The sequence below is a fragment of the Salvelinus sp. IW2-2015 genome, linkage group LG33, assembly GCF_002910315.2.
Source record: "Salvelinus sp. IW2-2015 linkage group LG33, ASM291031v2, whole genome shotgun sequence".
Taxonomy (NCBI): domain Eukaryota; kingdom Metazoa; phylum Chordata; class Actinopteri; order Salmoniformes; family Salmonidae; genus Salvelinus; species Salvelinus sp. IW2-2015.
Genome location: NC_036872.1, coordinates 32346604 through 32369882, shown reverse-complemented (window position 1 = coordinate 32369882; position 23279 = coordinate 32346604). Strand labels below are relative to the sequence as shown.

The window sequence follows — 23279 nt, the reverse complement described above, 5'->3', positions numbered from 1 at the left end:
TGTTCATCAGCCAGTGTGGAGAACAACATGCCTCCGAGGACACGCCGTTCATTTGCCGAGACGGACGAGCCCCTGTTCATTGGTTCTAGCAGTGAAGAGGGCGAACCAGAGGAGTCCAAGCCATCCACTTCCACCGATGATGACAGCTCTCTGKGTGGACAAGAACAGTTGGTCAAACCAGGCCTAGCCACTCCTCCAAACAATGCCAGCAGGGACCCTACTATCTGGGACCTGGACTCAGATTTGTTGCTCCACGTCCCCGATGACAGTGGTGCTGCTGCAGGATATCAATCCGAGGGCCTTTTTTTCGGCCATGCAGCGCACACTCGCTAAACCTGGTTCTCTCTGATGCAGCATCGTGTTGCTTGGAGGCGGCTGAGTTTTTAACACCATCCAAGAGATTTATACATTTTTATCCGGATCTACACACCGCTGGGACGTACTGAAAAATAACGTAAAAGATGGACTCAGTGAAATCCCTCAGTTTTTCCCCAATCAACGCACACATAAATATAAAAAAACTAATTTAATAGAGACATTTGTGATTTTATCAATGTAATCAGATAGAAAATATTAGGTTATGTTATTGACATTGTACTGATTATATAACCTACTAACAAGATGTGTTAAAACATTTGTTTAATTTGTAGCATAGACATATGGATTGGGCTGCTATTATGTTCTGTTTCTCAGATTTTTAGCTGAGAAAAAAATTGTCCCAAGCCCAAACCTATAGCCAGACCCTGCTGTACATAGGAGGGATAGGAGGGGGAGGCAGTTTTCTGGGCCAGCCCTGATCACCACCACCTTTACCTCCACTACCACCAGTACCACCACAACTACCACCACCTCCTCCACTACCACCACCACCACCTCCACAACTACCACCAAACTACCACCACCTCAACCACCACAACTACCACTACCTCCTCCACTACCACCACCACCACCACCACCACTACCACTACCACCACCACTATCACCACCTCCACCACCACTGTTACGGATACAGGTATCCTGTGTGTGTATTTGTCTTCTTTCCTTCTGCCCTAGTCACAGGTGTCACTCATCAGTCGCCAATCAGTCGCCAATCAGAAGAGACACCTGCTCCTTTTCCCTTACCCAATCACATCCCCTTTCCCTTGGTTTAAAAGAATCCCAATCAGTTGTCTCTAGAGTTATCTCTCTTTTGTTTTTGCACCTACATGTCACATTTGTCCGTTATTATGTGAGTATGTATTGTTGTGGTGTATGACTGTTTGTTGGTGGGAAAAGGGGATACCAAGACAAGGCACCCATGGGCATACACTACCCGTAGGAGAACTACACTACCCGTAGGAAAACACTGTCTAAGAACCCTAGATAGAACAGGGCGGACCACCCACTGTATTTTATTGGTTAGTTAGCTTGCGGTTATTGAAGCAAGTAAGACTAGCTTAGGGTTTTTTGTATATTTATTATTTCTTTCCTTGGGTCCAGCTCAGCAACCCCTACCCCCTTTTACCGTGTGTTTAGCAAATAAACCATATGTGTTTGACGGTAGATTTAGGTTGTCTGTTATTAGTTCTCACTGTTCCTTTTCACTATTATAATTTGCATGAGATATGTTACGGGTCTCGTTTCCGTCCCCCCTAGACTGCAGGGCCAAAGGGATTCGTAACATAAGTTGGGGCTCATCCGGGATCAAGTCTTTACTGACACCCATGCCGCTTGTGCAAATAATTATGGTGGTCTAGTTCAGTGTTGAGCCTCACCGCTGGGAATAGCTGATGTAGCATTAGTTTGCTATTTTTTGGGGCTCTTGTGTTTTAGTAGTAGTTCAAGATGGCTACTTTTGATTTGAAATTATTTTGGGATAACCCTACGTGGGAGGTTTTTGACAAATGTCGTAGAGTTGATTTACTGACCATTATTCTGTATCTATTCCGCAGAGTTTAGTTAAAGCGGAGGTTAAACAGCTGGTGTTAAATGTTTTGTTGGATGAGCAAGTGCTTGTGTAACCGCTGCCTGAGCCTACTACCCATGTAGGGGATGTTGCTGCTCCTGTAAGCCCGTTGGTGTCTGAGAACGAGGGCGAGGCTAAAGCTCCAGCCACATTGCCCCGTTTTGATCCACTCTCCCCACTGTCAAACGGTGATGCCAGGAGGGATGTCCGTTCGACACAGCTCCAACTGGAGGCGGAAGAGAGCCCAAATTAGGCGAGAAAATCTCCAGTTAGGGATGTGTAAAATTGAGGCAGAAAGCGAACAGCGGCAGTTGGAGTTCAAAATGCGCCAGATGGAACTGGAGGCAGAGACAGCGAGGCTAGCCTCCGTTCCTGCTGTGCCTGTCAGTGAGCCGTCCTCACCAGCTGTGTCTTCCAACACTTTTGACATTAGTAGGCAGATTGCCTTAGTACCTTTGTTCAGAGAGTCAGAGGTTGACTCCTATTTTTGTGTTTTTGAACGTATAGCCGTAGCATTGAAATGGCCTGAAGAGGTATGGTGTATATTACTTCAATGTAAATTAACTGGTAAAGCCCAAGAGGTTTTGTCAGCGCTACCTCTTGAAGACAGTTTGAATTATGAAGTGGTCAAAGCTACTGTTCTTCGCGCCTATGAGCTGGTCCTGAGGCATACCGACAGAGATTTAGGTCTCATAGAAAGTCTTCTAGTAAGACTTATGTGGAATTTGCTAGAGACAAGGGAAATCTGTTTGATAAATGGCATGCTGCTAGCAAGGTAACTGATTTCAACTCTCCGGGAGTTAATCTTGTTGGAAGAGTTTAAAAAATGCTTACCCGAACGCATTGTAGTTTACCTAAACGAACAAAGTATCCTCCCTGTCAGATGCGTCTGTGTTGGCAGACGAGGTTGTGTTGACGCACAAGAGCGTGTTTTCGGCTCATACTGAGAGTAGAGCCACTGAAATGCCTACTTTTAGCCCTAGACGGCCAGCAGTACATCAACCATGCCAGAAAAATGAGCAACCCTGTTTCTATTGTCATAAGATGGGACATATGATTAATGATTGCCTCCTGCTAAAACGCAAACAAGGGATGCCCATTCGTGCCAAGCCGCCAACAGGTGTTGGTCTAATTCGTACGGTTGGGAGGTCTGAAACGAAACAGGTGCCTCAGGGTAAATGTAGTTTGAAAGTCCCAGTCCCCGACCGCAGTTATGAACCGTTCATTTTTGAGGGGTTTGTTTCCCTAACGAATGACGAAGCATCTCAGCGTCCTGTTAAAATCCTTAGAGATTCTGGTGTGGCGCAGTCGTTTATATTGTCTGATGTGTTGCCCTTATCCGACAATACCTACTGTGGGTCCAGTGTGTTAGTTCAAGGTATTGAAATGGGTTTTGTCCCAGTGCCATTGCACTTTGTGAATGTACACTGAGTTAATCAGTGGAATATTCAGAGTGGGGGTACGTCCAATGTTGCCAGTAAAAGGTGTGACCTTTAAAATGGGTATTGATATTGCCGGAGGAAAGGTAGTACCCGTATTGGAAGTATTGGATAAAAGTGACCACTAACTCTCCAATGAGCTGGCAAAGAATTATCCACATGTGTTCCCCGCTAAATTTTCTACATTTTAGATTCTTCAAAGTAGCCACCCTTTGCCTTGATGACAGCTTTGCACACTCTTGGCATTCTCACAGCCAGCTTCACCTGGAATGATTTTCCAACAGTCTTGAAGGGGTTCCCACATATGCTGAGCACTTGTGTCTGACATATAACCACTAACTTGAGTTCAGTCTTCGCCAATGAGAACCAAGAGGGTCCTAGCTTTGTCCTTCATGACTGGGAAAAGCCTTGATTTTTGGGGGGTCTTCCTCTGACACAGCCTAGTATATAGGTCCTGGATGGCAGGAAGCTTGGCCCCAGTGATGTTTTGAGCCATATGAATTACCCTCTGTAGCGCCTTAAGAGTCGTCTCTAAGTCCTGGTTGGCTCGCTCCAACTGGCCGTTGGACTGGGGGTGGAATCCGGAGGACAGGCTGGCCGACGACCCAATGAGCGTGCAGAACGCCTTCCAGAACCGGGACGAGAACTGCGGACCCCGGTCGGTGACCATGTCCACCGAAGTCCGTGGACCCGGAAGACATGCTGCATCATTAACTGGGCTGTCACCTTGGCCGAGGGTAGTTTGGGGAGAGGAATAAAGTGGACGKCTTTGGAAAACCGGTCGACCACAGTCAGGATGGCAGTGTTGCGCTCAGACGGGGGGAGACCCGTGATGAAATCCAGGGATATATGGGACCAGGGACAATGAGGGACAGGCAGTGGTTGGAGAAGACCAGCCGGAGCTTGCCGAGGAGTCTTGTTCTGTGCACCGACCGTGCAGGCGGCGACAATCGCGGCAACATCCGGAACCATAGTAGGCCACCAAAAGCATTGTCGCACGAAGGCCAGGGTCCGACAAGAGCCCGGGTGACAGGCAAGCCTGGAGGAATGGGCCCACTCCAGGACCGCAGAGTGGACAGCGTCAGGCACAAACATCTGGTTATCTGGGCCCCCCCCAGGGTTCGGCTGGGACCGCTGCGCCTCCCGGACCTGTTTCCCTACACCCTAGCTGAGTCCGGCTGCCAGGCACGAGGCAGGAAGGATGGTCTCGGTAATAGCGGCGAGACAGGGCATGCGGCTTGACGTTCTTGGACCCCGGCCGGTAGGAGAGGGAAAAGTTGAACCGGGTAAACAGCAGGGCCCATCTAACTTGCCTGGAGTTGAACGGTGCGGAGATACTCCAGGTTTTTGTGTTCGGTCCACACAATGAACAGATGTTCCGCCCCTTCTAAGAATCTTTTCCAAACATTACTTTTTTGGCCCTCCCTTACATTTCTTTTCAGCTCTCCTTCCGCAGCTTTTGCCTTATTGAATTAAACTTCCACAATATTCTTTTTGCCTCTGTGGATTGACAAAAGTTCAAGTTCAGGCTTACGCAGTAATACCAGATGGCCAAAAATATTGAAAGAAAAACCTCAATATATAAATTGCACAATAGTTATACATTTATGCATTTTTTAAAAGCTATTGTTTCTCTTTATTCAACACGCCGGCCCTTCAGCCGTACAATATTTAATGACCCTAAACCCATCCCTCTGCGGATATAACCGCGGGGACTGTGGGTTATGAATCAACCCTAGCATCACTACAGAGAATGTCACTGCCGATAGACTGCCAATAGTTACTTATCACAGTGAGAGGCCTTTCCCTCTCTTGCTAGAACAAAGTTCCGACCCAGTAGTGATGAACCTGCTGTTTCTACTTGTACACTATATTTACAAAACATTGTGGACACCCCTTCAAATGAGTGGATTTCGCCATTTCAGCCACACCCGTTGCAGACAGGTGTATAAAATCGAGCACAAGACCATGCAATCTCCATAGACAAACATTGGCAGTAGAATGGCTTTACTGAAAAGCTCAGTGACTTTCAACATGGCACTGTCAGAGGATGCCACCTTTCCAACAAATCAAGTTGTTAAATTTCTGCCCTTCTAGAGCTGCCCCTGCTGTTATTGTGAAGTGGAAAGGTYGAGGAACATCAAAGGTTCAGCCGTGAAGTGGTAGGCCACACAAGCTCATAGGGCGGGACCTCCAAGTGCTAAAGCGCGTAGTGCATTAAAATAGTCTGTCCTCAGTTGCAACACTCACTACCGAGTTCCAAACTGCCTCTGGAAGAAAAGTCAGCACAAGAACTGTTCATCCGGAGCTTCATGAAATGGGTTTCCATGGATGAGCAGCTGTACACAAGCCTAAGATCACCATGCACAATGCCAAGCGTTAGCTGGACTGGTGTAAAGCTCGCTGCTATTGGATTTTATTTAGTCCCCACAGCAATGTTCCAACATCTATTGGAAAGCCTTCCCAAAAGAGTGGAGGCTGTTAAAGCAGCAAAGGGGGGACCAACTCCATTTTAATGCCCATGATTTTGGAATGAGATGTTCGACGAGCAGGTATCCACATACTTTGGTCATGTGGTGTATAATCACAATGCTCGTCAGTGGCCAAGATCTTTACTTTGTGCCAATCAGAGAACACAAACCCCTACATGGAGGAGCCAACAGGCGTGACAAAAAAAGAGGCATTTTCTCCATACATTCACGGTTAAATGTCATGAGACAGTCGCACTTCATATGCAATGTAGGTTATGGGATGGTAGCTAGCTAAGTGCAGACGTAATGCACACAACACTAACAACTATATCCAAGCTAGCTAATCACTGTAGCTAGTATTGACATTGTAATTAGTTTAAATGAAACAGCTACCTGTGTTAGCTGATGATTTAGTGCATTGTCCTTAGCTAGGGAGCTAGCTATGTTGTGCCAGCTAGCGAATATGCTAACATTAGGTAGCTATCTAAACATTTGGCTATGGGCTGGCACTGGCAGCATGGGATTATGGAGACTTAGTTCAATTGTTTCTAACATAGGAATCTAGACCATAAGTAATGTTTTATTTTATTGAACTTGTATTTAATCAGGGTTACCCATTGAGACCAGGGTCTCATTTTCAATGGTGCCCCGAGGAAAACAAATTCAACACTACGCAACACACACTGACATGCACTGCCAAACAAAACTACTGCCACCATCAGGTTGGGAATATTTTAACAAGGCTGAGTGGCTGACGACTTCAAGGTCTTTGCTGTGCGAACACAACAGAGATTGACTGCTGACACTCTGTTCAGAGGTGCTAAGTACACTCTAAGAAAGGTGCTATCTAGAACCTAAAAGGGTTAGTCGGCTGCCCCCATAGAATCCTTTGAAGAACTMTTTTTGGTACGAGGTAGAACCTTTTTGTGTTCCATGTAGAACCCTTTACTCAGAGGGTTCTACATGCCACCTAAAAGAGTTCCACCTGGAACCAAAAAGGGTTCTCCTATGGGGACAGCTGAAGAACACTTTAGAACACTTTTTTCTAAGTGTTAGAGTACTGGTATTTCAGATGTGGTTGGGATATAGTGAAAAAAACATTTCACCGTTTCCATTTTTAATCTCCCCTGGGGGCTAGCCCCTGGCCCCCCCTTGAAGGTTGTTGACCCCGGAGCACATAGACCCTGAACACCCCAATATGTATGACGATGTGAGTCGAGAAGCAGTTTAGTAAAACACCAAACATGAAAACGTGCCAGCGTAACAGTGGCGATATAGCATGAACACAGGAACAATACCGACTGAGGAAGGAACCCAAGGGAGTGACAGATAAAGGGAAGGTAATCAGGGAGGTAATAAAGTCCAGGTGAGTATCCTAATGAACAGCAGGTGGTCGTAGTGATGGATGCCAGGTGTACATAATGATAAATCCCAGGACCGGTGGTTAGTATTCCGGCAATGTCGAACGCCGGAGGGGAGGAGCAGGAGTAGACGTGACAAAATGCAACATAAATTACATCCTTGGAAGGTGGTGTGCATAATAAATTCATGACACCTTAATGAAATCCTCTTCCTGAATGTTTCAGTATCATTCATAACAACCTTCATAACACATTTATTCAACATCATTCATCTCTTTAAGTTTCTGATTAAAGAATTACAAGTAATATTTGTAGATGAATCTGGTGGGATTGAGCCCGATAATGACTGGGATAGTCATGCACACTGCAAGACTGTGTTAGACTATGCTGAGCTAAAGCTTAGGCATTAACTTTTGGAGCTAATGCAAGTTTTCAGGTCTCGGGCAAGGTTACTCAACACGTTACAATTGCTCTGATGCTATCCAGACCTGGGTTCAAATAGTATTTGAGTGTTTTCTAGAGCCTGCCTGGAGTGCCAGATGGATAAGGTTTGCACTTTTGGGGCTATTCCAATGGTTCCAATGCGCTAGGCAAGCTCTATCATTGGCCAGTAGAGGACACTAGTGTAGCCAGAATAATACTAATGTTACCATAGGCTACATGCCAGGGTTGGTTCAATAGCATACTGTAATATGCCATGTCCATGTACCAATGCACAAACATGGGTGAAATTTGGCTAATAATAAGTGTTCACATTGTGTTCATAAAAAAAATCATAACAAAATATGCATTTTAGATTTGAGTTGATCCAAACCCTGCCATAGGATTGCATCCATACTTGCCTGAAAAGTACAATACAAATTGTATRTTCTAAGATGTCATGATTGACTTTCCAAGTGATACAAGGCAAATTTGTCAAAATTGATTATATTTACAAGGTTTAGGTTGATTTTTTTTCTATGTTGATTTATGTAAATGTTGTTTATTTTCTATATTGAGTAAAAACAACCTCCAAGTGTATTGAGGTTAAGAGAGTAATCGTGTGCGCTTGTTTGTTTTGCACAGTCAAATGCTATGTCTGGGGACACAATATGCAAAGCATGCGTGTTCATTTGGATTTCAAAAGATGACCTGCTCCTGTGGGGACAGAGATGTTATTCAGTCTGTATTCTTTCCGTAGACTACCCTGAATGAGTGCTACTTTTCTTCCTCCATTTATGCAAAGACAGCTCTGTCAGACAACATGGATCATGCTCTTGATCTTGTTATGTTGTGCTTAATGACCAAATGAGCCAGTGACACAGTGAGACATTTATTTTTTTATTTGTAAACCTTTTAAATTAGACTATGTATTTGGCAACCTTTACCTAACACCTAGCGACCTGTCAATCAGTTCTTATCTATTGACATAGCGTCTGAGGTGTTGGGTTGACAGTCACTGGACTGTCATACTCTCTGTAGTATGTTTGACACATTTACTGTAAAGTATATACAGTGCTTTCAGAAAGTATTCACACCCCTTGACTTTTTCCTCATTTTGTTTTGGTACAGCCTGAATTGAAAATGGATTAGATTTTGTGTCACTGGCCTACACACAATACCGCTTAATGTCTTAATGTGGAATTATATTTTTACACATTTGGAAACAGGAGACAAAGGGCTGCGAAACAAGGATTTCATTCAATCAAATGTATTTATAAAGCCATTTTTAGATCAGCCAATGCCACAAAGTGCTACACAGAAACCTAGCCTAAAACCCCAAACAGCAAGCAATGCAGATGTAGAGGCACGGTGGCTAGGAAAAACTCCCTAGAAAGGCAGGAACCTAGGAAGAAACCTAGAGAGGAACCAGGCTCTGAGGGGTGGCAAGTCCTCTTCTGGCTGTGCCGGGTGGAGATTATAACAGTACATGGCCAAGATGTTAAAATGTTCATATATGACCAGCAGGGTCAAATAACAATAATCACAGTGATTGTAGAGGGTGCAACAGGTCAGCACCTCAGGAGTACATGTCAGTTAGCTTTTCATAGCCGATCATTCAGAGTAGAGACAGCAGGTGCGGTAAAAAGAGAGAGTCGAAAACAGCAGGTCCGGTGAACAGGTCAGGCTTCCATAGCCACAGGCAGAACAGTTGAAACTGGAGCAGCAGCATGACCAGGTGGACTGGGGACAGCAAGGAGTCATCAGGCCAGGTAGTCCTGAGGCATGGTCCTAATTGTTCAGCAGTCTTTTGGCTTGGGGGTAGAAGCTGTTGAGGAACCTTTTGGTCCTAGACTTGGCGCTCCGGTACCGCTTGCCGTGCGGTAGCAGAGAAAACAACCTATAACTTGTGACTGGAGTCTCTGACAATTTTATGGGCTTTCCTCTGACACCGCCTATTATGTAGGTCCTGGATGGCAGGAAGCACTACAGCCCTGTCGATGTTAATTATGACTGTTGGGCCCGCTTTTCCTGTAGTCCACGATCAGCTCCTTTGTCTTGCTCACGTTGAGGGAGAGGTTGTTGTCCTGGCACCACACTACCAGTTCTCTGACCTCCTCCCTATAGGCCGTCTCATTGTTGTCGGTGATCAGGCCTACCACTGTTGTGACATTGTTACGTTCCCCAGTTTCTGTGTTGTAGTTTGTATTTGAGTGTGTGTGTTTCAGGAGATGGCTTCCTGGAATTTCTCCCCAAGCAGCTGATTGGTCAGCCCCAATTGATGATTGGAGAGCTGACCCCGCCCCCTCGTCAAGATACAGCTGTCTCTAATTACCATTGCCACCTGAAGCTATAAAAGCCAGTGTTCTGTTCAGATGAGATAGAACATAGGCAGGCTGAGATCATTACTGAGAGAGAGGTTTATACCCCCCTTTGGTAGCATTGCCTTTAAATTGTTTAACTTGGGTCAAACATTTGGCTCAATCGTTGGCCAGTAGAGGACACTACAGTGCAGCCAGAATACTACTAATGTTATTTTGTAGGCTTTACATGCCAGTTATGGTTCAACAGCATACCATAATGTACCATGTCCATGTACCAATGCACAAACATGGGTGAAATTTGGCTAATAATAAGTGTTCACATTATTTTCATTAAAAAGTTGCATTTTACATGGAGTTGACCCAAACCCTGCCATAGRTATGCAGCCGTACTTGCCTGAAAAGTACAATACAAATTGTATGTCCTAAAATGTCATGATTGACTTTCCAAGTAATACAAGGCAATTTGGTCAAAATGGATTCAGTGACCAGTTAAGTAAATTTACAATTTACAAGGTTTAGGTTGATGTTTTTCAACTTTGATTTATGTAAATATTGTTTAGTTTCAGTTTTGATTAAAAACAATCTCCCAGTGTATTGAAGTTAAGAGAGTAATCTTGTGTGTTTGTTTGGACAAAGTCAAATAACATTTCTTGGGAGTGGGGACACAATTTGCAAAGTTTGTGTTCATTTGGATTTCAAATCAGACTGCCCAGATAGCAATGAGGAATCGGCCCAGAAGCGGGCCTCTTCCGGGGGGCCGGAACTGGTTGAATCAACCTTGAATCGGATGTCGGACTCGGCCCGGAATCAAAATGAATGACTGCCCAGAATCGACCCAAGTGCATCGTGCCGTTTCCATCTACCGGAATTCAGCCGACTTTGCCGGCATCTTACCAGAATCCCCCCCAGAAGCAGCCCGATGCTGGGCCAATTGTGCGTCGCCTCATGTGTCTCCCGGTCGCGGCCGGCATGGGTCTCGAACCAGCATCTGTAGCAACGCAGTTTACACTGCGATACACTGTCTTAGACTAAGCATTTCTCACTGGAAATTGCTGCTGACATTGAATATAGCTTAGGGTTAGGGTATTTAGTTCATTTCAGACTCTCCTATGTCACTATTCCCAAAATCCTTTACCCTATAGGTTGTAAATAAACACTTTTTAAGCTGATATAACTTGTTTCAATCTAGTTGACATCTGTTCAGTTTTCGCTGTCATTTTCTCTGTCATATTTTGTGGAGCAAAGACATATAGGGACTGGGGAGAAAATACAATAAAGCAAACATAAAGTGGAAAGATTTTCTTTGCCAAATGTCCAAATTACATCAGTTTGACCGGTCTTACTGGGGCCCATTTTGGCTTGTGAGCGAGCACTACTTTTAAAACTACTGGCTGAAATTATACAAAACATTTATAGCGTATCTTTAATTTGTGTTCAGTTGGATGTAAAATGAGACTGAAATGAGATCATTCCATTGCTCCTGTGGGGACAGAGATGTCAATCAGTCAGGATTCTTTCCACAGATTAACCTGAATGGTAGTTACAATATGTTTTACATATACGTCTTTCTACTTTTCCTGGTTCTCTGCCCTTCCTCCATTTATGTAAAGACAACTCTGTGTCAGACAACATGGTGAATTGTTCTGTTGGGCATGATGACACGATGAGAAAAACGCAAACATGCATACAGTCAGGTCCATAAATATTTGGACATTGACCAAGTTATTATTATTTTAGCTGTTTACCACAGCATATTGGAGTTGAAATTAAATAATGAATATGAGCTGAGAGTGTTGAAAGGTTTAATTTGAGGGTATTTACATCCAATTCGGGTGAATGGTGTAGGAATTACAGCACTTTGTATGTGTGGTCTCCCTTTTTAAGGGACCAATTGGCTGCTCCATGGCCAGGTGTGTGTTATTCCCTCATTAGTTCATTTACAAGTAAGCAGATAAAAGGTCTAGAGTTGATTTGGCAAATTTGGCATTTGCATTTGGAATCTGTTGCTGTTAACCCTCAATATGAAGTCCAAAGAGCTGTCACTACCAGCGAAGCAAACCATCATTAGGCTGACAAATCTAAACAAACCCATCAGAGAGATAGCAAAAACATTAGGTGTGGCCAAATCAACTATTTGGTACATTCTTAAACAGAAAGAACGCACTGAAGGAGCTCAGGAACACCAAAAGGCCCGGAAGACCACGGAAAACCACTGTGGTGGATGACAGAAGAATTCTTTCCCTGGTGAAGAAAAACTCCTTCACAACAGTTGGCCAGATCAAGAACACCCTCCAGCAGTTAGGCATATCTGTGTCAAAGTCAACAATCAAGAGAAGACTTCAGAGTAAATACAGAGGGTTTACCACAAGATGTAAACCATTGGTAAGCCTCAAAAACAAGACGACCAGATTAGAGTTTGCCAAAAAACATCTGAATAAGCCTGTACAGTTCTGGAACAATATCCTATGGACAGATGAGATGAATATCAACTTGTACCAAAATGATGGGAAGAGAATAGTATGGAGGGAAGGAACTGCTCATGATCCGAAGCATTCCACATCATCTATGAAGCATGTTGGAGGCAGTTATGGCTTGGGCATGTATGGCTGCCAATGGAACTGGTTCCTTGGTATTTATTGATGATGTGACTGTKGACAAAAGCAGCAGAATGAATTCTGAAGTGATAAGGGCTATATTATCTGCTCAGATTCAGCCAAATGCTTCAAAACTCATTGGACGACACTTCACAGTGCAGATGGACAATGACCCAAAGCATACTGCAAAAGCAACCCAATACCAAAGAGGAATGTTCTGCAATGGCCATGTCAATTATCTGACCTGAATCCAATTGAGCATGCATTTCACTTGCTGAAGGCAAAATCCACCAAGATGAGCATACTGGTACAGGTGGCGAAGATGGAAATCAGGGATGATGTTTGGATCCAGAATGTCCTCCACTGGAACCCAACACCGCTCCTCTGGGCCGTATCCCTCCCAGTCCACCAGGTATTGGAGCCGATCCCCACGATGTCAGGAGTCCAGTAGGGATCTGACGGCATAGGCGAGAGCGCCCTTGACGTCCATGGGGGGCAGAGGGGTGTCGTGGGGGAAAGTATCAGCCAAGGGACCAGGAACCACCAGCCTGAGAAGGAAGACATGAAAAGAAGGTGAGATGCGGTAGTCACTGRGAAGCTGTAACCAATACGTCACCTCGTTGACCCTCTGGAGAACCTTGAACTGCCCCACAAACCAGGGGCTCAACTTCTTGCAGGGCAGGTGGAGTGGGAGCCAGACGTGATCCCCTAGATGGAACACGGGAGTCTCACTAGGGTGGTGGTCTGCCTGCTCCTTCTGACGGTGGACGACGCGCTGGAGTCTCACATGAGCCTCGCTCTACACCTCTTCTGTGCGCCTGAATCACTCATCAACAGCAGGAGCTTTGGTCTGGCCCGGGGTCCACGGAGCCACTCCGCCCATGGAAGGAATTGGGCCCACTCTCCCTGCCGGTCCTGGCAGTGATTCCTCAGGAATCTTCCCAGCTTCTGGTTCATCCTCTCCACTTGCCCGTTAGACTGAGGCCTATACCCTGAAGTGAGGCTGACCGTGACCCCGAGCTTCTTCATAAAGGCTATCCGTACCCGTGATGTGAATTGTGGCCCACGGTCAGCACGATGTCCTTCAGAAGGCCATAATGCCCGGAAGACCTGCTGGAATAGTACCTCAACGACCTGGAGAGCAGTAGGGAGACCAGAAAGAGGGATGAAATGACAGGATTTAGAAAATCTATCCACAACTACCAAAATGGTAGTGAAACTGTCAGAGGAGGGGAGATCAGTGACAAAGTCAATGGATAGATGAGACCAGGGACGCTGAGGCACGGGAAGGGGAAGGAGTTTAACTTTTTAGGGATAGGGGGCAGCATTTTCACTTTGGATGAATAGCGTTCCAAAATTGAACTGCCTCCTACTCTGTCCAAGATGCTAATATATGCATATTATTATTACTATTGGATAGAAAACACTCTGAAGTTTCTAAAACTGTTTGAATTATGTCTGAGTATAACAGAACTCATATGGCAGGCAAACTTCCAAACAGGAAGTGGAAACTCTGAGGCTGGTGTTTTTTCTACTCATCGCCTATTCAAATCCCAGGAAGATATGGATTTGTTTGCACTTCCTACGCCTTCCACTAGATGTCAACAGTCGGTAGAACATTTAATGAAGTTTATACTGTGTTGTGGGGCCGGATGAGAGGTGTTTCAGTCAGGGGTCTGGCAGATTGCCAGTTCCTGGTCACGCGCATTCCACATGATGTCGCCTTGCGTTCCACACTTCTAGAGACACGAAGGAATGCTCCGGTTGGAACGTTATTGGATATATATGATAACAACATCCTGAAGATTGATTATCTACTTAGTTTGACAATTTATTCGACCTGTGATATAACTTTTTGAAGTTTTCGTCCGACGTTATGCGTGACTTGCACAAGCGTTTGGATGTGTACTAACGCGCTAGCAAAAGTAGCTACTTGGACATAAATAATTGACATTATCGAACAAAACAACAATTTATTGTGGAACTAGGATTCCTGGCAGTGCATTCTGATGAAGATAATCAAAGGTAAGGGAATATTTATGATGTAATTTCGTATTTCTGTTGACTCCAACATGGCGGAGAAATGTTATTGATATCTGAGCGGCGTCTCAGATTATTGCATGGTGTGATTTTTCCGTAAAGTTTTTTTTWAAATCTGACACAGCGGTTGCATTAAGAACAAGTGTATCTTTAATTATATGTAAAACATGTATCTTTCATCAAAGTGTATGATGAGTATTTCTGTTATTAGATGTGGCTCTGCAATTTCTCCGGATATTTTGGATGCATTTCTGAACATGGCGCCAATGTAAACTAAGATTTTTGGATATAAATATGCACATTATCGAACAAAAAATACATGTATTGTGTAACATGATGTCCTATGAGTGTCATCTGATGAAGATCATCAAAGGTTAGGGATTCATTTTATCTCTATTTCTGTTTTTGTGACTCCTATCTTTGGCTGGGAAAATGGCTGTGTTTTTTGAACTTGGTGGTGATCTAACATAATCATATGTTGTGTTTTCGCTGTAAAGCATTTTTTAAATCAGACACGAAGTGTAGATTAACAAGATGTTTATCTTTCATTTGCTGTATTGGACTTGTTAATGTGTGAAAGTTACATATTTAAAATAAAAAAAACGCTGCCTTTTCAGCGGAATGTTGTGGGGGGGTTCTGCTAGCGGAACGTGTGTCCTAGAAAGGTTAACTGCTGGAGCGTGCCTGGGAGATTTGGTTTGAGCACATATGGAACAGGAGTTGACATAGCAACTAACGTCCTGCGCCAAGGTAGGCCCCAATACTTCTTGGAGATAACAGCTGTGTGTGCCCAGATCAACAGCCGATCCCTTATCCCCGTGGGAACGTAAATGCCTTCAGGAGGACAGTTAGTGGGTGCGGGCTCCTTCTCCAGAGCCTGGGGGATGTCTACATCTACGTCCTAGACCACAGGGGCTACGACTCGAGAGGAAGGGATTATGGGTATATTCCAGACAGGACTCTCTCCCAAATCGTAGAGATGGGACAGGGCATTGGCTTTGGTGTTTTTTTAAACCTGGGCAATATCAGCCTCCTCGCTGTCCATATGTATTCCAAGTTCCGATGGTCGGTGAGGATGACAAATGGGTCCTAGGCGTCTTCCAGCCATGTCTCCACTCCTCTAATGCCAACTTCACCGCCAGGAGCTCTCTATCACCGACGTCGTAATTCCTCTCTACAGAGGACAGTTTCTAAGAGTAACATGCACACGGATACAATTTCTGTGGATTACCTTGTTGTTGAAACAGAACTGCACCCACTCCCACCTCTGAAGCATCCACCTCCACCACAAAAGGAAATTGTGGGATCTGGGTGTTTGAGCATTGGGGCGGAGGTGAAATGTCCCTTGAGTAGACGGAAGGCCTCGTCAGCTGCTGGACTCCACATCAACCTACGGGGACCACCCTTGAGGAGAGAGGTGAGAGGAGCGGCGATGTAGCTGAAGTTCCTGATGAAACGGCGGTAGAAGTTGGCAAACCCCCCAAAAAACATTGTAACCCCTTTGTGGTGGTTGGGACTGGCCATCTACCTTCTTGATGTCCATCTTCACTCCTTACGGACTTATTTGGTAGCCTAGGAAGGAGACTGGCACTGGCACTTCTCAGCCTTGACAAACAGGTGGTTATGTGATGTGGTGAGGTTGGACCCAGGTGCAGAGAAGAAACCAGATGAGAAATCAGTGGTTAAAGATAAACATAATACTTTACTGAGAAACGGTAGCCGCAGGATCACAGTACACTTGAAAAACAACAAATACTAAGTCTCAAACTCACTCAGGGGGAAAAAACGCACACGGTAAACAATTCAAGCTTCAGCAAAGGACAACAGAAAACACACCTCTTTTAACAGGGAAATCAAAACGAATAAATAGGACGCACCTGAGTGGCGTTAATGTCTCTAGGATGGTCTCTACCGCCCTCTGGTGACAGGTGGAACCATGACAGGACCCCCTCTTCTAGGAGCGGCACCAGCTGCGGAGCCAGGGCAACCACCACGTAGTTGGTTGAAGTCCCGAAAAAGTCCCGGATCCAGGATGTCCCAGGCAGGCACCCATGCCCACTCCTCGGGGCTGTAGCCCACCCAGTCCACCAGGTACTGCAGGGTGCCTCAGACCCGACGAGCCTCCAACAGATGCCGGATAGTGTAGGCTGGGCAACCATCAAGAAGTCGAGGGGGCGGAGGGGCAGCTGTGGGGGGAGAGAAGGGACTGGTCCTTACCAGCTTGAGATGGGAGACATGGAAGGACGTGGCGGACGTGCAGGATGTGTTCCCGGAATGGTCTTGGAGAAGATCAGGATGTCATCGAGGTAAACAAAGACGAACCGATTCAACATATCCCTAAGCGTGTCATTGACCAATGCTTGGAAGACTGCTGGTGAGTTCGATAATCCGAAGGGCATGACTAAATACTCATAGTGTCCACTCAGAGTGTTAAAGGCAGTTTTTCAGTCATCTCCCTCCCTGGTTCTCATCAAATTGTAAGTGTTGCGGAGGTCCAGTTTGGTGAAGAATTGGGCACCATTGGCCAACACCAAGGCGGCGGACATCAGAGGTAGTGGGTAACAATTCTTAATCGTAATCCTGTTCAGCCCTCTGTAATCGATGCAGGGACGTAGACATCCATCCTTCTTTCCCAGGAAGAATAAGCCTGCACCAGCTGGGGATGTAGAGGAGCGAATGAATCCTGCCTCCAGTGACTCCCAGATGTAACTGTCCATGATTGCTGTTTCAGCGGTCGAGAGGGAGTACAGACGGCCCTGGGGATGGGTGGAGCCAGGTAGGAGTTCTATGGCACAGTCGTATGGACGATGAGGAGGGAGGGTGGCGGATTGCCTCTTACTGAAGGCCTCCCGGAGGTCAAAGTAATCAGGAGGGAGAGCAGAAAAGTCTTGGTCTTCAATGGATGCCGGAGAACATGGCGAGGCTCTTGGTTAGGGTCTTAGGCATTTAGTCTGGCAGTTCTTACCCCAGGCTAATAGGTGCCCTGTGGACCAGGATAATTGTAGGTTGTGTAACACTATCCAGGGGTACCCTAGGATAAGGGGGTTCTTGGGAGCAGTGATCAAAAGAAAACTAAGAGTCTGAGTGGTTCACCCCAACTTGCAATTGAATGGGCTTGGTCTGAGTTTCCACCTGGCCGGAGCCAAAGGGGCTCCGGCCAGGTGGAATCTGCAGAAGGATGGGACATTTCATGCAGGGGATTTGTAATTCTCTGGCGAGGTCTTGGTCAATGAAATGATCCGCGGCCCCGGAATCCATGAAGGCTTGAATGTGGTGTTGACGGTTGGCCCAATGGAGGATTGCGGGTAGTGTCAGACGGTGACCGGGTAGCTGAGGTGTAACTGCACAGCTCGTCAGGGTCTCCCCTTGTCCTGGCGAACCCTGGCGTTTCCCGTCAACACTGGGCATGTAGAATGGAGATGGCCAAGACCTCCACAGTAGAGGCAGCAGCCGTCGCACATGCACCTGTCACGTTCCTGTGGGGTCAGACGTGTGCGTCCCAGGTGCCTGGGCTCCTCAATGCTGGGCTCGGGGGGCTTGGGGTGCTCCGGATACGGGGGTGGTGTCAAAAAGGCGCTCTCACACGTTCTCGGATGCGGTTGTCAATCCTGATGGCCAGTGTTATCAGGGACTCGAGGTCCTCTCCCAGTTCCCGAGCGGCTAGTTCATCCTTGATGGAGTTAGACAGACCCTGTTGGAAGGCGATGACCAGTGCCTCAGTATTCCACCCTCTCTCAGCTGTGAGGGTGTGGAACTCAATGACGAAGTCAGCCACTGGTCTGACCACTTTGCGGAGGTTGAACAGTCCGCTTGCCGCTTCTCGTCTGCCGACTGGTTGGTTGAAGACTCGTCGCAGCTCGGCAGGGAAGGCTAATATTGAACTGTATGATGGTGGCTGCTGTTCCCACACCGCCGTTGTTGGAACAGACTATTTATATTTTTGACAACTTTTACTTTCAATTCACTACATTCCTAAAGAAAATAATGTACTTTTTACTCCATACATTTTACCTGACACTCAAAAGTACTCATTACATGTTGAATACTTAGCAGGACAGGAAAATGTATCAATTCACGCACTTATCAAGACAACACATGGTCCTCCCTTTTTTTTTGTTGAATTTATTTGTGTATATATGCAGTGTGTATGTACAGTATGTATATTATTTTACTGCTCTAGGGATGTAATTAATGTTCAGATGACCTTATTTACTATTATGTATTGATTTACTTTTGATTTTGATTTTTTTACTCTTTATGTGATGTGCAATGCAGAGAACTCCAGAAGAAGAACAATAATTTAACTACCAGAGTGAATTATTGTAATATTTGTTTACGTGTTTTTGGCGATTGGCGATTTGACGATTTGACACGAAAATAAAATGTAATTCATTCATTGGGACAGTGAAGCATTTTCTCATCTTTTCGCTCTATATTCCAAAAGTTTGGATTTGAAATCAAAGTTCAAGTGCAGACTGTCAGCTTTATTTGAGGCTATTTTCATCCCTATTGGGTGAACAATTTAGAAATTACAGCACTTTTTGTACATAGTCCCCCCCATTTTAGGGGACCAAATGTATTGGGACAAATTCACTTGTAAGTGTATTAAAGTAGTAAAAACTTAAGTATTTGGTCTCACATTCATAGTAGCATGCAGTGACTACATCAAGCTTGTGACTCAACAAATTTGTTGGATGCATTTGCTGTTTGTTTTGGTTGTGTTTCAGATTATTTTCTGCCCAATAGAAATGAATGGTAAATAATGTATTGTGTAATTTTGGAGTCCCTTTTATTGTAAATAAGAATAGAATATGTTTCTAAACACTATATAGAGTAAGACAGAGGGGATATGTTTCGCTCGCTCGGATGCTTTCTCCGGTGAGATAGTTTCAGCCACAGGAAAGTTTGTGGGTGCACAGTGCACTGTTTAGTTGCTGGAATTTTTTGGGATGAACGTGCAAAGGTAACCRAAATTTTGAAGTGATTTGTTTGACAATCAGATATGGCACATTAAACGTATTTACTATAAAACCCATGAAAAAAATGAAGGGTGGGGGGTGGGTCCTCAGACTGGCCTCTGCCCCTGCGCACACACACACTTAAGTACTGTTTAAGCTTCAGGGATTCTAAATGAGTGTTCTCACAATTTCTGATTGGAGGGTTGACTGTGCGATATCTAGAACCTTAAAGGGTTCTTTGGCTGTCCCCATAGGAAAACCCTTTGAAGAACACTTTTTGGTTCCAGGTAAAACCTTTTTGGTTCCAGGTAGAACCCTATACACAGAGGGTTCCTCATGGAACCCAAAATATTTCTACCTGGAACCAAAAAGGGTTTTCCTATAGGGACAGCCGAATAACCCTTTTGGAACCCTTGCATGGCATGCACGGCCAAGTAATCATGGTAGAGTGGCCAGATGGAAGCCACCTAAATGACTCTCAGACCATGAGAAACAAGATTATCTGGTCTGATAAACCATTGTTGAACTCTTTGGCCTGAATGCCAAGCGTCACATCTGGAGGAAACCTGGCAGCATTCCTATGGTGAAACATGGTGGTGGCAGCAACATGCTGTGGGGATGTTTTTCAGAGGCAGTTCAGAGACTAGTCAGGATGGAGGGAAAGATGAACAGAGCAAAGTACAGAGAGATCCTTGATGAAAACCTGCTCCAGGGTAGCTGCAGGTTTTATCCATCCTTCTGCCTCACCCGCCTGTGCAGGGTTCTTCTTTGTGGAGAAGAAGGACAAAACCCTGCGCCTGTGCATCGACTAACGGGGACTCAATGACATCACGGTGAAGAACCGCTACCCACTACCTCATCTCCTCTGCCTTCGAGCCGCTTCAGGGGGCCACCGTGTTCTACAAGCTGGACCTACGGAATGCCTACCACCTGGTGCAGATACTGGAAGGGGACGAGAGAAATACTACCTTCAACACAGCCAGCGGTCACTACGAGTATCTGGTCATGCCATTTGGCCATACCAACGCCCCTGCTGTGTTCCAGGCTCTGGTTAATGGTGTTCTCCGCAACATGTTGAACCGGTTCGTCTTTGTCTACCTCAATGACATCCTTGTCTTCTCCCGCACAGCCCAAGAACACATGCTGCATGTCCGGACAGGTTCTCCAGAAGGAATGCCTTCTGGAGAACCAGCTTTTAGTAAAAGCAGAGAAGTGCGAATTCCATCGCTCCACCGTCCCCTTTCTGGGTTACATCACCGCTGCAGGGAGTGTACAGATGGATCCCAGAAAGGTGAGAGCGGTGGTGGATTGGCCCCAGCCTACGTCCAGGGTGTAGCTGCAACTTTTCCTGGGATTTGCCAACTTTTATCGCGGCTTTATCCGGGGTTACAGCACCCTGGCTTCCCCCCTGTCTGCACTCACCTCTCCCAAGGTTCCATTCATGTGGTCCCCAGCTGCTGACTGGGCATTCCGGGATCTCAAACATCGCTTCACCACAGCTCCCATCTTGGTTCATCCTGACCTGTCTTGCCAGTTCATGGTGGAGGCCGATGTCGGAGTGGGGRCTGTCCCGTCCCAGCGTTCTGCCCTGGACCTCAAGTTACATTCCTGTGCCTTCTTCTCCCATCGCCTCAACGCCACGGAGAGGAACTACGATGTGGGGAATCGTGAGCTTCCCGCAGTGAAGATAACATTGGAGGAGTGGAGGCACTGGCTGGAGAGGACGGAACATCTGTTCATTGTGTGGACCGACCACAAGAACCTGGAATATCTTCGCACTGCCAAGTGCCTCAATTCCAGGCAAGCTAGGTGGGCCCTGCTGTTCACCCGGTTCATCTTCTCCCTCTCATACCGGCCGGGATCCAAGAATGTCAAGCCGGAGGCCCTGTCACGCCGCTATAGCCCCATGGCTTCAACCTCGGAACTCTGGCCTTTGTGCGACAATGCTTTTGGTTGCCTACCATGGTTCCTGAAGTCTCCGCATTCGTTGCCGCATGCACAATCTGTGCACAGAACAAGACTCCTCGGCAAGCTCCGGCTGATCTCCTTCATCCTCTGCCTGTCCCTCACCGTCCCTGGTCTCACATATCCCTGACCTTGTCTCGGGTCGCCCCCATCTGATGGCAACACCGCCATCCTGACCGTAGTGGATCGGTTTTCCAATGCCGCCCACTTCATTCCTCTCTCCAAGCTATCCTCTGCCAAAGAGATGGCCCAGCTCATGGTGCAGCACGTCTTCCCGATCCATGGACTGCCAGTGGACATGGTTTCCGACCAGGTACCACAGTTCACATCCCGGTCTTGGAAGGCGTTCTGCACAATCATTGGGTCATCGACCAGCCTGTCCTCCGAGTTCCACCACAGTCCAAAGGCCAGTCGGAGTGAGCCAACCAAGACCAGGAGACGATTCTGCCTGCCCTGACCCTGAGTCTGCCTGCCTGCCATGCTGTACCTTGCCACACCACACTGGATTATTGACCCCTCCCTGCTCTGACCCTGAGACTGCCTTCCATTCTGGACCTTTTGCACCCTATCTGGATTACTGACCTCTGCCTGCCCTTGACCTGTCGTTTTGCCTGTCCCTGTACAAGTAATAAACATTTATTACTTTGACACTGTCTGCATCTGGGTCTTACCTGAAACGTGATAGACACAAAGTGTGCCCACTAAAGACAGACATCAACTCAACATCTATTCCACGTTCAGTTCAGCATAATTTAATTAAAATGATGTGGAAACAATGTTGATTCAACCAGTGTGTGCCCAGTAGGTGTTTTTGTTGTTGTGTGTGTTGCACTTAAAATGGTCCGTGAAGAAACATGTGAGCTTAAAAGGCTCCTTGCAGTGAAGAAATTAAGATGCGATTAACTGGTCAACAAAACATTATGCCATTAAAAATCTTGTGTTAACGCATTATTAACGGGTTAACTTTGACAGTCTTCAAAAATAAACATTTATGAAATGTTAACTTGTCAGACACTGACATTTTCGGTTTTCTGTAGTGATAATCTGAAGCAGATAAATAGTGTAACATGATTTGGAAAGTATTCAGACCCCTTCCTCTTTTCCACATATTGTTACGTTAGTCATAAATAATTGTTTTCCTTATCAATCTACACACAATATCCCATAATGACAAATGAAAACAGGTTTTTAGAAATGTTTGCAAATTTATTACAAACATAAAACAGAAATACCTTATTTACATAAGTATTCAGACCCTTTGCCATGAGACTCCGAAATTGAGCTCAGGTGCCTCTTGTTTCCATTGATCATCCTTGAGATGTTTCTACAACTTGATTAGAGTCCACCTGTGGTAAATTCAATTGATTGGACATGATTTGGAAAGACACAAACCTGTCAATATAAGGTCTCACAGTTGACAGTGCATTTCAGAGCAAAAAAACAAGTATGAGGTCGAAGGAATTGTCCGTAGAGCTCAAAGACAGGATTGCGTCGAGGCACAGATCTGGGGAAGGGTACCAAAAAACGTCTGCAGCATTGAAGGTCCCCAAGAACACAGTAGCCTCTATGATTCTTAGATGGAAGAAGTCTGGAACCACCAAGACTCTTACTAGAGCTGACCACCCGGCCAAAGTGAGCAATCGGGGGAGAAGGGCCTTGGTCAGGGAGGTGACCAAGAACCCGATGATCACTCTGACAGAGCTCCAGAGTTCCTCTGTGGAGATGGAAGAACCTTCCAGAAGGACAACCATCTCTGCAGCAC

At 45.8% G+C, this 23279-nt stretch overlaps 1 protein-coding gene across 1 annotated transcript in view; it reads left to right on the top strand.

Annotated features, from left to right (window-relative positions):
* Positions 1 to 23279, top strand: part of efna5b (ephrin-A5b) — a 455881-nt gene that overhangs the window by 249678 nt on the left and 182924 nt on the right.